Source organism: Macrotis lagotis, chromosome X (genome assembly GCF_037893015.1).
Source record: "Macrotis lagotis isolate mMagLag1 chromosome X, bilby.v1.9.chrom.fasta, whole genome shotgun sequence".
Taxonomy (NCBI): domain Eukaryota; kingdom Metazoa; phylum Chordata; class Mammalia; order Peramelemorphia; family Peramelidae; genus Macrotis; species Macrotis lagotis.
The window spans coordinates 511,243,004-511,260,757 of record NC_133666.1 but is presented as its reverse complement, the minus strand read 5'-3'; positions in this window follow the sequence as shown (position 1 = coordinate 511,260,757).

The following is a 17,754-nucleotide window of genomic DNA, read 5'->3' as shown; positions in this document are numbered from 1 at the left end:
GTTAAATATTTCCCATTTACATTTAATCTGGTTTTGGCCACATGATCTAGATCTTAGCTCTACAAAAAAGGTACATCTCACCTAACTGCAGAGTTTTTTGACATTGGACAATTACATAGGTTATTCAACAAGATTCCTTGATATTGATTTCTACATCACCAATATACCTTCTTTTTCAGTATTATACCTCTCTGATGACATTCTTTACACAGTGCCTCCCATTAAATTCCTTGTTGGTATTATGTTACAGTCATCTGGTGTCCTCCATGTACCTTTCCATCACCTTTTAGAAAGCCTGTAACTTCCATTTTTCAGCAGCAATGATATTTTTATGACTCACAACCATGCAAAATCACTGAAAGAATATTGTTAAATCATTAGACCTTTGGGGGAGCCCTTTGAAGACCAAAAAAACAAGTATTTCCAAGTGTAATGGTGTCCTCACTCCTTTTAACTATATTTTTTAAACAGTATATTCTTCCAATTCTGGTGCATGTGATTTTAGGATTTTAGAGCTATGTAGCCACCATTCTCAAATACCCCAGATTCACCATAATGATGACCAAAGGGGAGAAATACCCAGGACCTGATAACCTAGATGTCACAGGTTTATTGATCTTTTTTTCCAGCATTACAGGTGAATGGAAAGACTGCTAGATTTTACATCAGAAGAACTAGATTAAAATTCCAAGAGACATTAGGTCTTATTTAATATCTCAACCTCATCTCCTCTTCTATAAAATGAGCCAGCCTTTGCACCAGCCTTTGTAGCTCTAAATGTCTGAGCCTTCTTGTATTCCCTCCACTCACCCATTAGTTTGATGCCCCTTCCTGCCATTTGTCCTCCTAAATAGTGTATCAAGATAATAGGACAAGCATTCAAATCTGGTTCCTTCCTTTGACCTCAGTGATATGGGAGGATCCCAGAGGAAAGTCCTACCAAGCATGCCAGGGACCACCTGTATCCTCTTATGCCTTTCAACCTCTGACTTGGTCCATTGTGCTGACATTACTGACCTGAAAAAGTGATAGCTCATTTTTAGTTGCATGGAATGGGAAGAAAGGATGTCTAGGAGGTCATGGTGGTCATACAGTACCTTGGAAAGAGGGTCTTCAAGGGAAGTTAACTACTTTCAACTTAGGAACTCAGGAAGATATGATATAGTTTATATTCTGATTTTTTCTCATATTCATAAGATTCTTGTAAGCATTCACTACTTTAAAAAAATCGTAATTTTGGTAAAAGTTAAAATACCCTCAAGAAAGCCCAACTGATGCTTCATTGTGGCAAGGAAGTGATCTTGTTTTCTCAAGCAAGTTGAAAGGGAATTAAGGATGGTCCTAGCAAAAGACTTATTGGCTTTCTGAGGACTAGCCATTCTAATTACAGAAAGACCCTTCCCTTGTTAACCAGGAATATGATGAGGACTATTTTGGACATGACAAAGAAAACTATAATGCCCTCAGTCTAAGAAAATAGTGCTCTTTTGTCTCTATATTTATGATAATGCAAAAGTGGGAGCTAAGTAGGGATGATGCTAAAGATCACACAGTTTTTAGATGATCTAAATTTATTCATTTGTTTGTATTCAAAATGTAAGATCCTTAACCAATGCCACTGAAGGAAATGAAGGATCTCAACATTGGCATTTCTAGTATAAATGAAATCAAAAGACAAAGAGAAACTATCACTAAATGGTGGTAGAATTCATGTTGTTGTTGTTGTTGTTGTTGTTGTCCGTCATTTTCAAAAGATGATACCATGACAAGCACATTAAATGCATTTGAATGAGAGGAAGCTGTGCTAAGTCACCAGTCTCACTTTCTTCTCCAGAGTCATCTGGGCCCAGTGACTAGATATGAATCAAGACAAATAGAGATGGCCCTGGATGCAAAGGTTACATCCTTAATTTTACACAGCTAGTGAGAGTCCAATATCTGAGGCAAGATTTGAACTCCTGTCCTCTTGACTCAGACCAGTGCTCTATTCACTGCACCATCTATCTCCCCTAGTAGAATTCATAGGTTCTTTTGGAAGCAGTCAATAAAGGAACTGAAGGGAATAGGCTTTTCATGGGTACAAAGACAATATAAAATTTCATTTTATGGGTCATTTGGTCACCTGGGAAGCCAGATGGTTCAGTGGAGAGAGAATGCTAGGTCTTGAGTCAGGATTTCCTACATCAAATATTTCTCAACCAAGTACCCTTGGGCAAGTCACCTAATCTCTGTTCACTTCAGTTTCCTCAACTGTAACATGGAAATAATAATAATGAAAGTACTTATTTCCTAAAGTTATTGTGAGGCTCAAATGTAAAGCATTGAGCACAATGATTGTGACAAGTAGGTGCTCTATAAATGCCAACTATTATTATTTTTAATAATTGCTATTATTATCTAACACTACAAGGTTTTTGATAAAACTATTATAAAAGCTTATACATCAGTATTTATTGTAGATGATAAAGAGATAGAAAACTTCTAGAGAGAACTAGAAATGACCCTCTAAATTGAATTAACACACACACACACACACACTCTGATACTTAGTAGCATCTATACAAAGATGGGAATTGGAGAGAGTAATGAAAAATATGTTGGAAAATATGATGAGAGAGACCTCTGATTTCTAGATTACACAGAAACTTCTTGCCAATATGCTAGGCATGGCTTCTTTGAGAAAATAAGAAATGATATGGTAAACACTGAATAATAATGTAAAATATCATTTTGACCATAACAGTAAACAGCTTATTATCTGTTATAGGTTTCATAACTAAATTGGTTGTGTGAAACTAGGCTACTAAATTGAAGTAAAAGTCAAAATTAATTAGAAAGTTAGAGGAAAGGGAGGAAAATAGATGGCATGAAATTAAAACAACTTTTCCTGAGTTATTTTTATAAGTGATTTTTAGTGATCTAAAAAAGTGGAAGAATAAAGAAAAGGACATTAACATCAACAATAGCAATTTTAATCAATTTAAGTTGATTGCCAAAAAGAGAACAACAGAAGCAAAAACTCACATTAGTTGCCGAGCAGAAATGTATGGCAGACAATATAATATATAAACTCATTTGTAAAATCTTATGAGAAAGGATAGTGAATACTTGAATATTTCAAATTATCATACAACAGGAAGCAATGGGAAGGGGGAAACCTGAAAAGAAGCTTGGCAAAAAGACCTAGTCAGCCAAATCATCCTGACAGTATTTAAGAGTAAAAGTGTGCAAAAATCTTAAATAAAATCTTAACAAAATGATTACAACAAGTCATAATACATTAGGATCAAGTAGGATTTATCCCAGGAATGCAGGGTTGGTTCAATATTAGGAAAACTGCTAGTATAATTAATTATATCAATAACAAACCTATCAGAAATCGTATGATTATATCAATAGATGCTGAAAAACCTTTTGACAAAATACAGCATCCATTCCTACTAAAAACACTAGAGAGTGAAGGAATAAATGGATTGTTCCTTAGAATAATAAACAGTATGCAAAGGGGATACACTAGAACTATACCCAAAAATCAGGGGTGAAACAAGGATGCCCATTGTCACCACTACTATTCAATATTGTATTAGAAATGTTAGCTTCAGCAATAAGAGAAGAAAAAGAAATTGAAGGAATTAGAATTGAGAAGGAAGAGACAAAACTCACTCTTTGCGGATGATATGATGGTATAACTAGAGAATCCATAAAAATCATCTAAAAAAACTACTAGAAATAATTAGCAACATCAGCAGTCTCAGGATATAAAATAAACCCTCATAAATCCTCAACTTTTATACAAACACACACACACACACACACACACACACACACACACACATATGACTAGCAAGATACAAAAGGAAGAGCTAGAAAGAGAAATCCCATTCAAATAATTGCAGACATTATAAAATACCTGGGAGTCTACCTGTCAGATAGACTCAAAAACTTTTTGAAAACAATTACAAAACACTTCTCACACAAATAAAATCAGATTTAAATAACTGGGCAACCATCAACTGCTAATGGATAGGTTGAGCTAGGATAATAAAAATGACAATTCTACCAAAACCAAACTACTTGTTTTGTGCCCTACCAATCAAAATTCTAAAAAATTACTCTAATGAGTTAGAAAAAAATTGTAAGTAAATTCATATGGAGAAATAAATAGTCAAGAATTTCCAGGGATTAATGTAAAAGGAAAAGTGCAAAAGAAGGAGGCATAGCCTTGCCAGATCTAAAATTATTTTATAAAGCATCAGTCATCAAGACTGCTTGGTACTGGCTAAGAAATAGAGTGGTGGGTCAGTGGAATAGACTAGATGCAATAGCAGGAAATGATTATAGTAATCTGCTGTTTGATAAACCCAAAGAGTCCAGCTATTGGGATAAAAACTCTCTCTTTGATTAAAAAAAACTATTGGGAAAATTGGAATTTAGTATGCAAGAAACTTGTATCAGGCCAACACCTCACACCCTACACCAAGATAAGATCAAAATGAATACAGAATTTAGACATAAAAATATTATAAACAAACATCTTCTGATCAAGGAGTAGGTCTGTCTGTCAGATCTATGGAGAGGGAAGTAGTTTATGACCAAGGAAGAGATGAAAAACATCATTAAAAAGAAACTAGGTAATTTTGATTACATCAAATTAAAAAGCTTTTGCACAGACAAAACCACTGTAACCAAGATCAAAAGAAATGTAGTAGGGGCGGCTAGGTGATGTAATGGATAAAGTACCGGCCTTGGAGTCAGCAGTACCTGGGTTCAAATCCGGTCTCAGATACTTAATAATTACCTAGCTGTGTGGCCCTGGGCAAGCCACCTAACCCCATTTGCCTTGCAAAAAGCTTAAAAAAAAGAAATGTAGTAAATTGGGAGACAATTTTTACACCTATTATTTCTGACAAAGGACTCATTTCTAAAATATTCAGAGAACTGAGTCAAATTTTCAAAAAAAACAAGCCATTCCTAAATTGACAAATGATCAAAGGATATGTAAAGGCAATTTACAGATGAGGAAATCAAATCAATCAATAATCATATGGAAAAATTCCTCTAAATCACTACTTATTAGAGAAATTCAAATTAAAGCGTCTCTGAGGTATCACCTCATAACTCTCAGACTGGCCAATATGAACAGAAAGGATAAATATCATTGTTGGAAGGGTTGTGGGAAATCTGGGACACTTACACTGTTGGTGGAGCTGTGAACTCATCTAACCTTTCTGGAGGGCAATTTAGAATTACACCCAAAGGGCAAAAAAAATGTGTATACCCTTTGATCCAGCAATACCACTATTGGGTCTATACCCTGAAGAGATTATGAAAAAAGGGTAAAAACATCATTTGTACAAAAATATTCATAGCAGCCCTATTTGTGGTGGTAAAGAATTGGAAATTAAACAAATGTCTTCAATTGGGGAATGGCTTAACAAACTGTGGTATATGTATGTCATGGAACACTATTGTTCTATTAAAACCAGAAGGGATGGGAATTCAGAGAAGCCTGAAAGGATTTGTATGAACTGATGCTGAACAAGATGAGCAGAATCAGAAAAATATTGTACACCCTAACAGCAACATGGGGGTGATGATCAACTTTGATGGACTCATTCATTCCATCAGTGCAACAATCAGGGACAATTTGGGGCTATATGCGATGGAGAATACCATCTGTATCCAGAGAAATAATTATGGAGTTTGAACAAAGACTGAAGATTATTACCTTCAATTTAGGAAAAAAACCTTATCTTATTATGTAATTTTGCCATCTCTTACACTTTACTTTTCTTCTTAAGGATATGATTTTTCTCTCATCACATTCAACTTAGATCAATGTATACCATGGAAACAAGGTAAAGACTAACAGATTGCCTTCTATGGAGGGGTGAGAAGTAATATTAGGGGGAAAATTGTAAAACTCAAAATAAACATAATCTTTCTTAAAAAGAATAAAGTATAAGTAGAAAAACAAATAGGTAAAAATGTAAAAGATTGAAAAAAAGATTTTATAATAAAATATTGTTACTATCAAAAAAGAGCAGAGTCACATACTTGGATATTAATATCATGCTTTCAGAAGAAAAAGAAGAGGCTTTAAAGATGGGGGAAACATCTTCATTAGGTCAAGTACACAAAGGAATGACACAGTAAGTGTCATTATTTTAAGGCTATTGATGGATTAATTAATTCTCAAGGTATATGAAAGAGAGAGAGAGAGAGAGAGAGAGAGAGAGAGAGAGAGAGAGAGAGAGAGAGAGAAGGATACTAGTAGTTTGAAAACAAAAGTTAGACTCAATTTTTTGCCCTCCCTTAAAGTGATCAAGAAAAGATCTATGAGCTTATTTTCCTGTCTGTATACATTTTTATTAGAATAATCTACACATTCACACACACACACACACACACAAACACACATATCAATAACATCCTTATTTAGGGTATCAAAGAGGAACAGGCAGACTTTTGCAAGCAATATTCCACAGTAGACTTTACATAATTATCACATAATTTCCTTAAAGATGGAGTGAATATAAGATCACTCTGTGTTTTTTATTTGTTGACTACAGAAATAGTAACAGTCTCTCAAAAACTTTCTTCCAAAAAGTTCAGTTCAATTCAACAAGCATATATGCAAAAAACAAGTTGGCACTTGGGCTTATAGTCCACTGAGGGAAGCAACACAGGCATAACTAAAGAAACAAATAAATGGATGGGTGAATAAATGAATGGGTAGACAGACAGCTGGATAATAAATGCAAAATATATACAAAAATAAACACAAAAAGGAACATTAACAACAAGGGTAGTCAGGCAAGGTCCTTGGAATTGAGCCTTGAAGTGTCCTAGGGAGAATATTCAAAGAGTACATGAGAGTCAGATGCATTGTTCAATGGCACAGAAAAAGAGAATGTCACGTATAAGGAATAGTGAATAAGACTGTGTAAGACATGTTCTATGCATATGACCGAATTGGTTGAGATTACTTGAATGCCATAGAAGCAGAGATTATCTTGTTCCATGATCTTATAAGCTTTAATATCAATTGAGGAATAAAACATAAAGACATATACTAACCAGAGGAGTTGATCACCATCCTAACAGAAAGCTATCACAGTAGAATTTGAAAAAAATTCCTCCCACAAATGATGTTCTACCTATTCTTCTCTTTGAATAATAAATAATAGTCAGTATTTAAAAAGGACTTTAAGATTTGCAAAGCATTTTACTAATATTACCCTACACTGCAAGGCAGGAGCTATCAGCCTCATTTTAGTGTTGACGAAATTGGGTCAGAAAACGATTAAATTATTTTCCCAGGATCACACAACTAGGAAGTGCTTGAGGTCAATCAATTTAAAATAACTCTAGAAAACTCTCGGAACATCTGGATGTATACCTGATGAAAGAAACCCAGGAACTTTATAAATAAAATTATTTTTAAATAAAAACTTTTATACAAAGAAAATCAGATTTAAAAAATTGGAACTCAGGGATTTCTTATTCTAGATCCTTATTCATTACCTCCTAGCTATCTCTTTGAAGATAATATTGGAAATTTATCCAACTCAGAAATTCATAAATGATAGCAATAACTACTTAATAGTTTGGTCTAACCACCTACACAAGAAAACCCAAGTGAGTAAAGAGTTCAATTTTCCCATATTACATTATGTAGTTGAATGAAAAATATTATCTATTAGTACATATATCTTGGATAGTAAGTAAAAATTGATAGTAAGTTGGGTTCAGAACTGAAGAACAGAAGCAGGGTGAATTGACTTTGGGAAATAGCAATGTTCTCTTAACATATCTCAGGATGCTCTTGAAATAAAGGTTTATCTTTTATTTATTTAAACATTTTTACAATTTTTAGCTTATCTTAATTTCCAAATACATTCTTTTCCCTTATACCTCCAACAAAGAAATTAAGAGAAAAAGCAGTTCAGCAAAAATTCACCAACATATCATTGAAGTACACATTATCTGCCAAGTTTGCATATCCAAAGTCTCCTACCTCTGCAAAGAAGGGAGATAAATTTTCATCCCTCTTCCTTTGGACTGAGTTTGATAATTATAATTGCACAACATTCAAATTTTCATTTTTTTCCTTTTTCAAATAAATGTTTATTAATATCCATTGTTTTTATATCAATTTTTTTTTCCTCTTGGACCTTCCTCTGTGACTCCCAGTCATACCCTATACAAGCTTTTCAAGGGAAAAAAAGGAATGAGAGAAAAAAAGAATAAAATCAATCAATACATCAAAAAAAGTCTGAAAATATATGCAGAACTCTATACTTATGTACATCTACCACTTCAAATAAATGGAGTGGGGGGTTCTTTTTATATCTCTTCTTTGTTCTTTTTGATTTTGCAGTTTTCATATGTGATTGTTTTGTGATTATTATTCTTTCCATTTACACTGTTATAGACATTGTCTCTATTTCTTTTTGCTTTCTTTATTTGAATCAGCATCAGTTATAGAAGTCTTTCTATGTTTCTCTGTATGTAATACACTTATTTTATAGTACATTTATCATTTATATTTCACTACATGTTTGTACCACAATTTGATTAGCCTTTTCCCAGTTGAAGGGCTTTGTTTCAGTTTTTTGTTAACAGAAAGAGGACTGCTACAAATATTTTAGTGTATATGGGGATTTTCTTATTATTAGATTCCTTCAGGTATGTGCCTAGTAATGAAATATCTAGGTCAAAGGGCATGAACATTTTAGCCATTTTATTTGCATAATTTCACATTACTTTCCAAATCTAACTGCTTTGGTAATAATACACTAAGGAGCCTATTTATCCACAAACCTTCCAACATTGACTGTTTTTTTTTATCTTTGACAATTTGCCCAGAATTTACTTTAAATTTTTTTTATCATTCTTTCCATTTAAGTTATTACCATCATTATATTTCCCCAGTTTTGCTTACTTTATATAAGTTCTTCTAAATATTTCTATGCTTCTCTGTGTTTATCATATTTATTATTTATTATAGTATAGTAATATTCCATTATATTCATATATCATATTTGTTCTTGATCAATGATTATTTACTTTGTTTCAAGTTTTGCTACTACAAAAATGTTGCTATAGGTTTTGGAGTATGTATGGGACCTTTGCTTTATATTCTCTTCATGGAGTCCATTTTTTGAATACCAATGTTATTTCAGTGGGCCAGCTTAGAGGTACAGGGGATAGAGCACCAGCCTTGGAGTCAGGAGGACAGGAGTTTGAATCCAGTCTTACTATCTCTATGACTTTAGCAAGTCACTTAACCCTGATTGCCTCACATCCAGGGTCTTCTTCCTGATTCATGTCTGGCCACTGGACCCAGATGGGTCTGGAGGAGAAAGTGAGGCTGGTGACTTTACACAGCACCCCCCTCCCCCACTCAAATCTAATTCATGTGCTTGTCATGGCATCACCATGATGTCATGGTCTTCTTTGAGAATGAAAAGACAAACATCATCAATATTCCAGTGTTATTATATTACAGTCACTGAATAACTGAAGTTGAAGATTGTGTAAAAAAAGAATGTAGAGGTATGTGATGTGCATAACTAGGCTGCAACACATTTCAAGCAAGGAGTTGTAATGGAAAAGTGATGTAAAGAATGTAATAAAAATATGCTTGTACCCCTTAGGTTGTTCACATGGAAAAGGAAATGATTGCTGAGGGACTGGCTATGTACTCCAATGGCATCATTACAATATTAAGGGGAAATTAATGAGGGGCTTTAGCATGTTAAATAAACCAACATGGTCTACCTGATGGGAGGACATAGATGAGCGTCACACAAAATGGACAGATTTGGATGTGCTACAATTTGTATCATTAGAAAAAAAATCTACATCAATGAGATTGCAAGAATTTGATTTGAAGAATAGTCAATCAGATAACAATTTACAATATGCCTTATGCTATGGTAGGGGCTGAGTTTACAAAGACAAACAAAGAGAAGAAGCTTCTCCCTTTGAAGAACTGACATTCTATAACGTGGTCAAAATGTACCTAGATGTATGCAATACCGATCAGATAAAGGGTCATTTTGTCAAGAAAAGCATTAGCCAGCTAGGAGTTCCAGGAACAGCTATATAGATGAAAGCACTTGAGCCATGAATTTATACAACACTCAACTTTTCAAAGTGCTTCCATTTTTTCCCCACAGCTAATCTCCATGTAGGACAGATATTATTATCTTTATTTAACAGATGATAAAAGTGAAGTTTGGAGATTTTAATTGATTTCCTGGACCCTAAGCATTGTCTCTATTTTCCTGCCATTGGTCAGTGGCAAAGCTATAACAAAAACTTATATATTCTGACTCCTAGATCTATAATCTCCTAAAATACAGAAAACAGAGAAGATTCATACATAAGATACTGTAAGCTAGCATAATCTTAGAGGCTTCCTTGTCTCCAAGCAATTTTTGGATGTCTGCCAGCTGTCTTACATTTTCTTTGACTTTATTTCACAGATCACTACAGCAGAGTTAACAATTCAGTGAGAAATATGGATTTTGAGAAGAGATATGAGAACTCTCAGGTAAGTATGAATTAACTGCCCTTCCACTCTTCCATGACTCTGTGTTCTTCTTTTCCTTTTGTCTTCATTCTTCCTTTTAATATTTATGCTCTTGTCAAGTCATAAAACCATTTAATGTATGGACAATGTCCTTATAGTTAATCATTCTGGTAATGCTATACCTTATAAAACAACACTCCAATTGTAGTGGCATCTATATCTTGGTCCAACTTGTAATTCTAACAAAGAGTAGCTTGTAGTAATAATGAATCAAGAATTGTCTGAGTTTAGAATTAGCAAAACCTGGGTTCCAATACTGCCTCTAATATTTGCTTTTGGACCCTTTAGGGAAACATGAAGAGACTGAAATTTAGAGAGAAGGAGAATGAGTCAGGGGATAATTTTCTGAAGAAGACTGAGATGGGCTCAAGAGCACACATAGAGAGACTGGTCTTGGTGAAAAGAAAGGTTATTTTATTATTAGAGACTGTAGATATACAGGAGAGAATGAAGGATACAAAGGTGTGTTCAGACAGAGAGAAAAACCAAAAAGAGTTATTGATAAATGGTTTCTAGGTTTTTTTTTAATTTTGCAAGGCAATGAGGAAGGTCACACAGCTAGTAAATATTAAGTTTCTGAGGTCACATTTGAACTCAGATCCTCTTGACTCCACGGTCAGTGCTTTAGTCACTGTACCATCTAGCTGCCTTTGGTTTCTATTTTCTTAATAAAATATGAGATGTCCTCAACTGAAAGTTTAGGGAAGCTGGAGGCATGGTAGACTTGAGAAGAGAAGAGAAGGTTTGAAATAGATTTTGTGGGAAGTGGGAGAGTCAAAAGTTAAGGCACAGTAAAATGATGTCTCCCTCAAGAGATGACCCAGGTCATAATAGACAAAATTTGTGGTGGATCCAGTCAATTCAGTTGCATGCTTTCTTCAGTACCATTTAACAACACATGAATGGAATAGGACTGAAGATATATGGTAAGAGGAATTTAAGACTGGAGTTTGACAACACCTAAGCAACAATAATCAAGGTGTTTAGAGATTCCAAAGCAGAGAATAGTGAAGTTGAACTGGCTAACCATAAAGTCAAAGTTGGAAAGGAAGAAAAGTAACACTGAGAAAGTGCTGATGAATTGGAAAGATTAGATCAAAATAAGAATAAAAAATAAGTTTGAGGGGGTTAAGGCATAGGAGGAGATAGAATGATGGGAAGTTATGTTAAGATACAGCAATATGAAACTTTGATTATAGAAGTGGGATATTTGTGGATGAGGGTGAGATCTGGGATGTGACAATTCCTGTATGACTAAAGAAAGAAGTTATAGGATTTGTTGAGATGGAGGAAATAGAACATTTGGATATTTGATACAATAGAAAGGGTCGAAAGAATTGGAATGAGATGTGGCAAGGATAGGTTTGGCAGGGTGGGGATGAGAAAATAGGAGAAGGGGGACGGAGATGAGGGTGAGGTTTACTTTCAGCCAGCCAATAATTAAATAACGATGGGTTTGGGGAGAGTAACAGGTGTTGGGAATTTGCTAGCCATAAGGGATAGCAGTAGGTGGGAGCAGTTCCACGGAAGATGGCAGATGGTTAAAAGATAAGGACTCACATTTGCAGAAGCTCAGTTGCGGGAGTTAGGCAATGCCTCCAACAAGGAGCAGCATAGTGGAAGGGAGCATTTTGCCCATGGACAACTTGGTCAAGGCAGAAAGGAACTAGGTGATACTGTCAAAAAGGGGCAAGACATGGAGTCAGAAAGATGAGGTCAAATTCTATCTCAGATACTTATTAGTTTTGTGACATTGACGAAAGTCTCTAGACCTCTGTCTGCCTCGCTTTCCTCAACTATAAAATCAGAATAATAGTAGCAACTACCTTACAGGGTTTTTGTGAGACCTAAGTGAAGTAATAGCTGTAAAGCTCTGAACTCAGGACCTGGCAATAAAAGGTGCTTAATAAATTCTCTCTCTCTCTCTCTCTCTCTCTCTCTCTCTCTCTCTCTCTCTCTCCCTCTCCCTCTCTCCCTCTCTCCCTCTCTCCCTCTCTCCCTCTCTCCCTCTCTCCCTCTCTCCCTCTCTCCCTCTCTCCCTCTCTCCCTCTCTCCCTCTCTCCCTCTCCCTCTCCCTCTCCCTCTCCTTCCCCTACTCCTAAAATGGATGCCAAGGCGGTAATGACCAGTAAATAAACTCCTTGAGAAATTTAAAGCATTTACAAGAACAAACCAAAAGTTATCTACCCACAAATGGGCAGATCAGTCTTGGTTCATGGGGAATCATGTTCTTCCTCCATAAGGCGGTTGTTATCTTGGCCACACTCAGTGTAGCACATTGAGGAAATTTTCACACTAAAACATTGGCCAGAAGCTATATGTGATCTGGAATTGATTCTGATATTGAAAAGACTGTTAACCACATAGCATATGCCATTCCTTCCAAAGGCATCTATTTTTCTATTAATTGGAAGAGACCAAGACATCTTAATTAAGAAACTATTGCTGTAGCATGATTATACAAAGAAGAGAACTTGAAATGCTATTAAACCTGCCCAGTACCTCTCTGAGAAATTTCATAGCCCTGTACCAATGATTTGAAACATTCTGATTGCCAAAGAATGTCATTTCTGCCAATGAGTCTGCATCTGTCCCAGTTGAAGTTGAGGTGCTTTTGGATTGGTACTTTGGGGACAGGATCTGGCATCATTACCCTTAAACTAATGCTCAGACTGAAAGAATGATGCAGTTCAGTAAGAATGCCTAGGATCCACTTATGAGATAATAATAGATCAAGTTTTCCAGGGAGTACAAATTAAACATTGGCACTCCTGGTTTAATAACAGGAATGAAATCTGATCAGTTATTAGTGGGTCAATGTTTGAAGCTCAATCAATTAAAATCCAGGTATATACTATTAAGTGAAGGCTCTCTCATTTTTGTTGGTGTGGGAAGATAGCAGAAGTTTGTTGGTCTGATGGTTTTAGGTGTTGCTTGAATTTGGTTTCCTTTTTTAGGGTGTTCTTTGAATTAGGGGCAGTCAGTGGTGCAGTAGCCTTGGAGTCAGGAGGACCAAAGTTCAATTATGACCTCAGACAACTGACATCAACTAGCTGTTTGACACTAGGCAAGTCACAATCCTGATTGCCTCACATCCAGAGTCATCTCCAGTCATCCTGATCCATATCTTATCACTGGATCCAGATGACTCTGAAGGAGAAAGTAAAGCTGATGACTTAGCACAGCATGCCCTCACTCAAATCTAATTCATGTGCTTATCATGGCATCACCTTCCTGATGTCATGGTCTTTAATGAAAGACAAACATTATTATTATTATTATTATTATTATTATTATTATTTATTATTATATTTCCTTCTGCCTAAAAACATACCCATGCCTCTCCCTATGTTTAAAAAAACTTTACAAGTCCCCTTACACTATCATCCCCTATCTCTTTCTCAGCAAAATTCATTTTTTTAAAGGTTTTTGCAAGGCAATGGGGTTAAATGACTTGTCCAAGGCTACACAGCTAGGTAATTATTCGGTGTCTGAGACCAGATTTGAACTCAGATACACCTGACTCCATGGCCAGTGCTCTATCCATTGCACCACCTAGCCACCCTCAGCAAAATTCTTTTAAAAGAAGAAACTTTCTTTCAAAAATGAGGAAAAAAATCTCTTCACTTGTCTCTACTTCCTTTCCTCTTACTCTCATCCAACCTCTTGGAAATCATGTAATCTTATCACACAGTAAAACTGCTCTGTCCAATATCATTAAAGTTCCCTTATTCCAATAACACTTCCTTAGTCCTCATTTTTCTTGATCTCTCTCTCTCTCTCTCTCTCTCTCTGCAGATTTTCATACTATTAATTTTCCTTTCCTCTGGGATGTTCTTTTTTCACTGGGTTTAGATGAAACTACCCTCCCTAGTTCTTTTCCTACCATTCTGACTACTTCTTTTATTTCCTCTGATAGACATTTATTCACATCACAGAGTTTACCTGGAGTACAGTCAAAGGCTTTATCTGTCTCCCAATAATAATAATAATGATAATAATAATAATAATATAATCTATATCTAACATCAATATAATGCTTAATGGGTGGTAGGTACTTTGATGAATGTTTTTACAGTTATCTCATTTGAAGTAGACACTGATATTATCCCTATTTTACAGATGAGAAAACTGAAGCAAACAGGGATTAAGTGGTCACACAGATAGTAGGTGTCTGAGCTGGATTGTAGTAGGAAGTACTGGTGCTCTAACCACTGAACTACCTGTCTTTCTCCTCAGCTTCAGTACTACATCATCAACTATCTACTGAACATTTCAAAATAAATGCCAAATAGATATCTCAAATTAAACATGTCCAAAAAAAAATTCACTCTTTCCTCCTAAAATTGCACACTTCTTTTGCACTTCTCTTTTTCTGTAACAGATGCCATCATCTTCAATTTTTTCAAGTTTATAATCCACATTCTTCCTGTACTCTATATATTTATCCAGTTCCAAATTTTATCCTTTCTCCTGCCATAATATCTCTTACATCTAATCCAATGGACTACTCATCTAGCTTCAGGACCTCATCACCTCTTGTCTCAATTATTGCAATGCCCCTTAGTCAGTGGCTCCCAAATTGGACAAGTCTTTTTAACTCTTATCTGCTTAGATGTGGCCTATCCCTGACTAATGGAAACAAAAGCGTAATCTAAAAATAGTTTAGAAGAGAGATAAGATGGTAGAGACAAGACAACTCAACTGAAACCTCAATATTCTCTTTCAAACAATTTTAAAATAATGATTCAAATACAATTCTAGAGGGACAGAGCCAACAAAAGGTAATAGTAAGACATTTTTCCAGCTCAAGACAAGAGGTTGGCAAGAGACATCTGTGATACCAGGACAGGGGCCAGAGTACAATGTAGGAGGCAGCAGCAACAGCTTCAGAACTTTCAGCCCACCCATAGTAAAGCTGTCAAATAACTGATCAGAAAGATATTTCATGGGACTATTTACTGTCACTGGCTGCAGGACCCTATGACATTGTCTATATGCAGTCCCAGATCATAGTTTTCAAGCAAAGGGAAGTATTCATGCTTGTGACTACAAGGAAACAGGGGACCTTGTCAAGTTCAAGGGTCCCTCCATAAGGAAGCCAAAGTAAAAGAGTGTGAGCATTTGTGGTTGCAAAAGAACAGGGACCCTACTGATAGTTCCAGGACCAAGAGGAACTAGCACTTGAAATTGCAGGAAAGTATGGGCTCTGGTCACACTTCCAAAGCACAAAGGAGCTCTACCACTTATGGCTGAAGGAAAGCCACACACCTGGTTCCACTTTCAGGGTCAAATGGAGCAGGAGTACTTGATGCAGGGAAACAAAGTAACTAGGTAAAGTTAATTGTAACTAGGGAAAGATCAGAACTCAGGCCTGAAGAGCAATGACCATACCTCCGTGGATCATACCACCTTGGAATCACTGAAAACTCCCAGGTTCCCAGAAACTGATTCTGAAAAGAGTAGCATGAGAACCTTGAAGTTTGGGACAGTGCCCACCACATCCTGGGAGCAGAGTCCAACCTTAACATAAAGTTAAAAGTCAAGAAAAAGACTGGAAAGAACAAAAAAAAGAACTTCACCATTTAAAACTACTTTAGTGATCAAGGCACAAAAATCGGAAGACAATGATTCACATCTGCTACCAGCAAAAAAACCTCAAAGAAAATTGGACACAAATCCAAAAAGAATTCTTAGAAGAGCTCAGAAGGTATTTTAAAAATCAAATAAATAAGAGAGACAAGAGAAAAATCAGCAAAACAAATGAGTTATACAAATGAATTATGAAAATGGAAAGCAGCTTGGTTAAAAGAGACACAAAAACATTGAAGAAAAATAATACCTCAAAAATAGATGATAATAGAGGCACAAAAATTCACTGAAGGAAAAAACCCTTTCAGAAGTAACATTGGTCAAATAGGGAAGTAAAGGTGCAAAATTTTATCAAAGAAATTAATTACTTAAAAATTAGAATTGAGTAATTAGAAACTGATGACTTCAAGAGACCTCAAGAAACAATAAAACAAAATTTAAAAAATGGAAAAAAATTAAATATCGCATTAGAAAAAACTGAAAGTACATCAAGGAAATATAATTTAAGAATTATTATACTACTTGAAAGCAATGATTTTTTAAAAAGATCAAAAATATTATATTTCAAGAAATTGTAAAGGAAAATTGCATAATATCTTAGATCCAGAGAGTAAAGTAGAAATTAAAAGAATCCACTGATTACCTCCTGAAAGAGATATTATACCCAACAAAACAGTATAATACTGCAGGGCAAAAATGGATATTTAATGAAATAGAGAACTTTTAAGTGTTCCTGATATAAAGACCAGAGCTGAATAGGAAAAAAAAAGCACTCTCAAGAGAAGCATAAAAACAAACTATTATAAGGGAGTCAATAAAATTAAACAATTTACATTTGTTGCAAGTAAATTCAACAAAGATAGACTGAAGTATGTTTGCTTCAAGTAAGATAAGATTTTCTTAACAGGGGTACAACCTACCAATAGAATAATTTAATGGATTGCCTCAATTTAACCAAAGACCATGAGATGGGGATTCAGTTCATTTTAATAAAATTAGAAAAAAGAAAAGAACAGATAGGTAGAGAAATAATACAATTGGTTCTAGGATTATTGACATCATGAGGTTGAAGACAGTATAATTGTTTACATAGCTGAGGTACAGGGAAAAAATATGATTGGTTGGAAATTGGGGATAAGGGACAAATAACAGCTCCTCTTTCATTTCAGTAACTTGGAAAAGTTCATTGTTTGACTCCACCTACTAGGTATAAAGATACTAGGCCAACTCCTTGGTGTACACTGGCATTCTTAAAGGAAAACAGATTTCCTTGAGGCAAGAATAGAACAAGGATTAAGAAAAGAGTTGGCTTTCTATAGTTCACTTTTTACAAGCTGGAGATTATTTACCCTCAGTTCAGAGACAGAGAACCATGACTTAGGCAGTTATAGGACAAAATCAGTTAACTGTACATCAAATGAATAAAAAAAAATACAGAATCAATTTAATCTTCTCACATTCCTATATGAAATGATGCATGTAACTCCCAAGAATTTTATCATTATTTAAAACAGTTAGAAGAAGTCAAAATAGATATAGAAGAATACACTGGGAGAAGT